This window comes from Mobula hypostoma, chromosome 4, assembly GCF_963921235.1.
Source record: "Mobula hypostoma chromosome 4, sMobHyp1.1, whole genome shotgun sequence".
NCBI classification, from domain to species: Eukaryota; Metazoa; Chordata; class Chondrichthyes; order Myliobatiformes; family Myliobatidae; genus Mobula; species Mobula hypostoma.
This window is the reverse complement of record NC_086100.1, coordinates 74,269,131-74,277,268: the sequence shown is the minus strand read 5'-3', so window position 1 is coordinate 74,277,268 and position 8,138 is coordinate 74,269,131.

Sequence of the window (8,138 nt, the reverse complement as noted above, 5' to 3'; positions counted from 1 at the left end):
CTTGTATAACAAAACTGTCTACACCAGAATTAGTAACACGACTATTACTGAAGGAAATAGGTCTTGCAGACCAGTGTGACGGGGATCAGAATTCCTTGTGCATTTCTGGTTAACTTGAGGAGGATGTGAAGATTGACAGGCTGTAGTTGCTGCTATGACGTGGTGCAGGGATACTTTCCTGAGATACTGCAGTCGGAGTGCTGAAGGTATTCATTTACTGCTGCTACAGGATTTTCATATGTCGGCATGATGTGCTGCTGGAAGTGGAACGTTCACGGTGACACACCATACCCTTGCTATGCTTGATCTTCTGGTTCTGGATCTGAGCCGTGAGGTTGAATAAGATACCATGAGTTGATCCAGTATCTGAAGATGGCATGTACTGCAGCCACTGTCAGTGGTTGAGGTTTTTTTTAAATTTTATAAAAGTAAATTTATTCATTAATAAAAAAACATTGACAAGAACAAACCTTTTTATTCTTCTACCCCCAGACAATGCATTAAGTAGTATTCAGTTACATTTTCTAAAACCAGTAGCACTGTTGCTAATCTTGTGGACCCCTGCGGTGGTGCAGTACAGTACTACAATAATTGAGGAATTTCCTCACCCTGCCCAGCCCCTCCCTGTCCAGTAGCGGAAAACTCTATACTGTGGTCCTTCCCCACCGAGCTCCTGCGGTGACTGCAAGCAGATTCAGTTCGCCCTTCAACACGTACTCCTGCGGGCAGGAATGTGCCAGTCGGCAGCATTCCTCGACAGACATCTCGGTGTGCTGGCAGACCGAGAAATATTTAGGATACACCAGAGAGCGTTTTCCACTGAGTTAATGATCTTCCAGCAACACTGTGTGTGTGTCATTGGGAACAGCCCATAGATCAGAGAGTCCTCTGTTACACAACTGCTCTGGATGAATAGTAACACGTATGTCTTTCTCCACACCCTCTTCACAAACTGCAAAATGGTGAATAACTGTCTCAAACTCAACAAAACTTTCTGATCAAAATACATATTCGCCAACGTATAAAACCCTGACATTCATATTTTTGAGTGCATTCTCAATAAATCCAATAATTACAAAATAATCAATGAAAGACCGCACCAATGGGGTGGATAACCAATGAAAAAAAGAGAACAAACTGCAGATACAAAAATTAGAAAAAAATTAAATAAATAAGCAATAGGTATCAAGAACTTGAGATGAAGCGTTTTTGAAAGTGAGTCCATAGCTTGTGGGAAAATTTCGGTGATGGGCAAGTGAAGTTATCTCCTTTGGTTGATGAGTCTGACGGTTGAGGGGTAATGACTGCTCCTGAACCTGGTGGTGTGAGTCCTGAGTACCTTCTTACTGATGGCAGTAGCGCGAAGAGTGCATGACCTGGAAGGTGGGTGTCCCTAATGATGAATACTGCTTGCTTGCGACAGTAGATAAAAATATAGCAAACCTACAGCACAATACAGGCCCTTCAGCCCACAAGGCTGTGCCAAACATGTACTTATTTTGCCCTCTATTTTTCTAAGCTCCATGTACCTATACAAGAGTCTCTTAAAAGACCCTATTGTTTCTGCCTCCACCACCATTGCCGGCAGCCCATTCCACAAACTCACCACTCTCTACGTAAAAAAACTTACCCTGACATCTCCTTTGTACCTACTTCTAATTAAACCTGTGCCCTCTCGTGTTAGCCATTTCAGTCCTGGAAAAAAAGCCTCTGACTATCCACATGATCGATGCCTCTCATCACCTTATACACCCCCATCAGGTCACCTCTCAGACTCCGTTGCTCCAAGGAGAAAAGGCTGAGTTCACTCAACTTATTCTTATGAAGCATGCTCCCCAATCCAGACAACACCCTTGTAAATATCCTCTGCATGCTTTCTATAGTTTCTACATCCTTCCAGTAGTGAAGTGACCGGAACAGAGTACAGTACTCCAAGTGGGTTCTGACCAGGGTCCTATATGGCTGTAATATTACCTCTTGGCTTGAACTCAATTCCATGGTAGATGAAGGACAATACACCGTATGCCTTCTTAACTACAGAGTCAACCTGCATAACAGCTTTATGTGTCCTATGGAACCTGTCCCCAAGATCCCTTTGACCCTCCACATTGCCAAGAGTCTTACCATTAATACTATATTTTGCCATCATATTTGCCCTACCAAAATGAACCACCTCACACTTACCTGGGTTGAGTCCATCTTGCACTTCTCAGCCCAGTTTTATATCCTATCGATGTCCTGCTGTAACCTCTGACAGCCCTCCACACTATCCACAACACCCCCAACCTTTGTGTCATCAGCAAATTTTCTCACCCATCCCTCCACTTCTTCACCCAGGTCATTTATAAAAATCACAAAGAGAAGGGGTGCCAGAACAGATCCCTGAGGCACACCACTGGTCACCGACCTCCATGCAGAATATAACCTGTCTACAACCACTCTTTGTCTTCTGTGGGCAAGCCAATTCTGGATCCACAAAGCAAGGTCACCTTGATCCTATGAATGGGGTACGTATTAGATGCCTTGCTGTAATCCATATACATTACATCTACACTGCTTTACCTTCATCCTCAAAAAACTTCAATCAGGCTCGTAAGGCACGACCTGCCTTTGACAAAGCCTTGCTGACTATTCCTAATCATATTATTCCTCTCCAAATGTTCATAAATCCTGCCTCTCATGATCTTCTCCATCAACTTACCAATCACTGAAGTTGTCATAAGGGGACGTTGGGAGCGGACCCAAATGCAAGACACAGACACTGAAGTACTAGGAACAAGACAAGGTTTATCAAGAAAGCAAGGGGAGTCAGGAAGAAATGCTGCTGGACATTGACACAGGCCCTGGACGAGACTAGGATGCAGGGCCTGGGCTAGGACTAGGAACTAGGAACGAGGAGCCTGGACAAGGACCCAGAACCTGGATCTTGGTTGGGACTCGGAACCGGAACCCGGGTCTAGGCTAGGACTCAGGACTAGGATCTTGGCAAGGACAGGACGTGGCTACAGGACTGGATGTGGAACTCCTGCACAGGATGAGGCACATGGACTGGATGAGAACACAAAGCCTTGACTTGGACAGGACAAGGTTCTTGGACATGGCTTGGACAGGACGAGGGAACTCCAGCACCGGGCTGGGCAAGGTACTCCTGGGCTGGGTGAGGAATCTCCAGCACCAGGCTGGGCAAGGTATTCCTGGGCTGGGTGAGGTGCTCCTGGGCTCGGCTGGGTGAGGAATCTCCAGCACCAGGCTGGGCAAGGTACTCCTGGGATGGGCGAGGAATCTCCAGCACAGGACATGGCTCTTGAACTAGATTTGGCTCGGCTCTTGGACTTGGCTTGGTTAGGCTCTTGGGTACGGAGCTGGAACTCCTTGGAGCGCAGGACCGGGACCCTTTCTAGGACACAGGGCCAGGATGACTGCTGAGGGAACTGCTGAGGTAAACTGCCGAGGGACTCCTGGACTGGACGAGAACACGAAATCTTGACTTGGACAGGACTGGAACACGGTGCCTGGAACTAGGAACACAGGAACACAGAACACAGAGCTGGGACCCCTCCTTGGGAACAGGACCTAGGGCTGGGACTCTTCTTTGACACGGACACTAAACAGAGGGACACAAAGAGATAGTGCCAAACTCAATGATAGATTGTTCCTTATCTTGGTGTGGCAAGGCTTCGGTCTCACTCCAGTGGTTGAACTTGACGAGTCTTCAGAAGGAAGGGAAGGGAACAGTCCAGAAAACAGTCCCTGAATTGCAGAGATATTTATATGCCAGCCCGAAATGAGAATCAGGTGCCTCAATTAAGGCACCCAACAGAACAAGGGAGAAAACAGGAAAACCAGGAACAAGGATTGATGGACCGGACCACGAACTGGAATGCGGACTTTATGGACCGGACCATGACACCAGTGCTGGAGAGGACCTCAGAGTCTTTCCCTATGCTCTAGGTGTTGCTGAAGAGTACCTCGCCATTTGTTGTGGTCATCTGCTGCATTCTCCCAGCACTCTGTGTTGATTTTTAAGGCTTTCATGTCGCGCTTGCAGAGGTACTTGAAGTGAAGCTGGGGTCTACCAACATTCCTCTTGCCTTGTTGCTAGTTCTCCATGGAGGATGTCCTTTGGCAGTCTTCCATCCTTCATGCGACAGACATGGCCCAGCAGCACAGTCTGTGTTGCCTTAAAAGTGTGAACATTGTGGGAAGTCCAGCTGTCATAGGTGGGCGTTGATGGAGGGGAGCGGACCCAAATGCAAGACGTAGACACTGAAATACTAGGAACAGGACAGGGTTTATCAAGAAAGCAAGAGGAGTCAGAAAGAAATGACGCTGGACATTGACACAGGCCCTGGACGAGACTAGGATGCAGGGCCTGGGCCAGGACTTGGACTAGAAACATGGGACCCGGATAGGGAATTAGGAACGAGGAGCCTGGACTAGGAACACGGAACTCCAGAACCAGAGCCTGGACAAGGACCCGGAACCTGGGTCTTGGTTAGAACTTGGAACCTGGGTCGTGACTCGGAACCGGAACCCGAGTCTAGGCTAGGACTCGAGACTAGGATCATGGCAAGGACAGGACATGGCTACAGGACTGGACATGGAATTCCTGCACTGGACGAGGCACATGGACAGGATGAGAGCACAAAGCCTTGACTTGGACAGGATGAGGTTCTTGGATGTGGCTTCGACAGGACGAGAGACTCTTGGACAGGATGAGGGAACTCCAGCACCGGGCTGGGTGAGGTACTCCTGGGCTGGGCGAGGAACCTCCAGCACAGGATGTGGCTCTTAAACTAGATTTGGCTCATCTCTTGGACTCGACTTGGTTAGGCTCTTGGGTACGGAGCTGGGACTCCTCCTTGGAGCACAGGGCCGGGACACTTTCAAGGATGCAGGGCCGGGATGACTGCCGAGGATTCAGATGGAGATGATCCAGCACAGGATGAGGAATCTCCAGCACCGGGCTGGGCGAGCTCCTCCTGGGCTGGGCAAGGACATGAAGCTCAGACTTGGACAGGGCAGGAACACAGTGCTTGGATTTGGTCTTGGAGCACAGGAACACAGAACCTTGGACTGGAGCACAGGAACACAGAGCCTTGGACCCCTCTTAGGGAACAGGACTTAGGGCCAGGGCTTTACACAGACACAGACACTAAACACAGGGACACAAAGAGACAATTCCAAACTCAACAATAGATAGTTCCTTATCTTGGCATGACAAGGCTCCAGTCTCACTCCAGCAGTTGAACTTGACAGTAATACAGGCAAGGTTGCAGAAGGGAACAATCCAGCAAACATTCCCTGGTTTGCAGAGGTATTTATGTGCCAGACCGAAATGAGAATCCTCAATTAAGGCACCCAACAGAACAAGGGAGAAAGCAAAAAAACCTGGAACAAGGATCGATGGACCAGACCGTGAACTGGACTTCATGGACCAGACCATGACAGAAGTAAGACTCACTGGTCTATAATTTCCTTGGCTATCTCTACTCCCTTTCTTGAATAAGGGAACAACATCTGCAACCTTCCAATCCTCTGGACCTTCTTCCGTCTCCATTGATGATGGAAAGTTCATCGCCAGAGGCTCAGCAATCAAATGAGTTGTCCTCAATGTTGGGGAGGGTCTTACCTCTGATGGACAGGGCCATATCCATTACTTTTTGTAGGATTGGGCATTCAAGAGCATTGGTATTTCCATACTAGGCAGTGATGCTGCCAGTCAATATACTCTCCTCACTCCCATCATGTCCCCACTACAGTCATCTTGGGGATAGCGCACGGTGGGAATCAAGATCCAGGCATGCAGGACAGAAGTGAATGGGAGGGGCTCTGTCACCAGCAGCCAGGCAAGGTCTTGGTGCCTATTGCTGAGATTTGGTGATGAAGTGAATGTATTTGTGGATAAAGAGCGACTTTGCTCTGGATACGTTGAGCTTAAGGTTTCACTATACATAATCACGCCAATGGAAAGTGTTTTTTCACATTTATGATTTTTATTTTACGAATGATCAAAGAGTTTTGCAAAGTCAGGAGGTCATGGGATATCCAGACATGAACCTGCTGAGTACTATTTACCTTCAGTAATTATGCTTCTGGTTAAGTCGAATTGAATTGACTTTATTACTTACATCCTTCATATACATGAGGAGGAAAAATCTTAACGTTACATCTCCATCTAAATGTGCAATTCATCGTAATTTATAATAAGTAGTATGTACAACAGGACAGTCAATATAACATAGAAATACAGTTGTGTCCGCATGAATTAATCAGTCTGATGGCCTGGTGGAAGAAGCTGTCCCGGAGCCTGTTGGTCCTGGCTTTTATGCTGCGGTACCGTTTCCCAGATGGTAGCAGCTGGAACAGTTTCTGGATGGGATGACTTGGGTCTCCAGTGATCCTTCGGGCCCTTTTACATGCCTGTCTCTGTAAATGTCCTGAATAGTGGGAAGTACACATCTGTAGATGTGCTTGTCTGTCTGCAGCACTCTCTGCAGGGTCCTGCGATTGAGGGAAGGACAGTTCCCAAAGCAGGCAGTGATGCAGCAGTCAGGATGCTCTCAATTTTGCCCCTATAGAAAGTCCTTTGGATTTAGGGACCCACACCAAGCTTCTTCAACCGTCTGAGGTGAAAGAGGCACTGTTGTGCCTTTTTCACCACACAGCCAGTAATTACAGACCATGTGAGGTCCTCGGTGATGCGTATGGCGAGGAACTTAAAGCTGATCACCATCTCAACTCCAGATCCATTAATGGGTTAGCCTGTCTCCAGTCCTCCTGAAGTCGACAACCAGCTCCTTTGTTTTTGTGACATTGAGGGAGATGTAGTTTTCTTGACACCACTGTGTCAGGGTGGTGACTTCTTCTCTGTAGGCTGCCTCATTATTATTTGAGATTAGGCCAATCAGTGTAGTATCATCAGCAAATTTAATTAGCAGATTGGATCTGTGGGTGGCGACACAATCGTGGGTATACGGAGAGTAAAGGAGGGGGCGTAGTACACAGCCCTGAGGGGCACCTGTGTTGACGGTCAGAGGGGAAGAGGTGTTTGAGCCCACTCTTACCATCTGCCGGAGATCTGACAGGAAATCCAGGATCCAACTACACAAGGCAGGGTGAAGGCAGAGGTGGAGACATAATGTAAGGATTTTTACTCCTCATGTACATGAAGGTTGTAAGTGATAAGATCAATTCAATTCAATTCAATTCAATACAATTCAATTCAATTCAATTCAATTCAATTCATCCCTTCCCCAAATTTCAATATCAGGACTTGGACTCGTATTGAAAACATAGAACATAGTACAGCACAGAACAGACCTTTTGGCCCACAGTGTAATACATTGTAATTCTACCCACCTTTACCATTTAACATACCTACCACCCTCTGTGGTCGCTCAAGGCCGTTTTAAATTTTCCCTTCTTACCTTACCCTAAATGGATGCTGTGCAGTTTAAGTTGTCCCTGGCCTGTGAAAAAGGCAGAGATCAATTACCTTATCTGTTCTACTCATCATGGTATCTACCAGTACATTAACCTCCTCGATCTGGGGGAAAACGCCCAATCTATCCACTCAGTCTGTGTAACTCAAGCTCACCCATCTCAGAAATACTGTATCCGTGTGAAATTTGTTTCTATAGACTTTCCAGTTTAGTGACATCCTTCTTAAGGCTAGGTGACCAGACTGAACTGAAGTGGAAAATCCAAAAGCCCAGAAATCAGGTACATCATGACCTTAAGTGTAGGTTTGTGCAAATAAAATGGCGAAGGCATTTTAGGTTCTAGAAAAGCTGTAGCAACTTACTTCCCAAATTCAAAGTGCACTAAAACCCTTTATGTAATTTCGTCCTCTGGCCACCTAGTGGTACAGTCCACCATGGTAAGGAGCTGTGTGAAACGGTGGGAGGGGGAAAGAGGACCAACAAGGTCCACGTTGAAGTGCTGAAACCGTCACTAGGGGACCTCAAAAGGTGCCAATGATGCCTGAATGTGTCAGTTCATTTTTGTCTGCTGGCACACCGCACAGGCTGCAGTCCAATCACGCAAGTCCTTTTGAAGGCTGTGCCACACAAACTTTAGTGCACCCAGTTCCGGTGAGGCCTTCCGACCTGGATGAGAGAGGCCACGTATGGAGC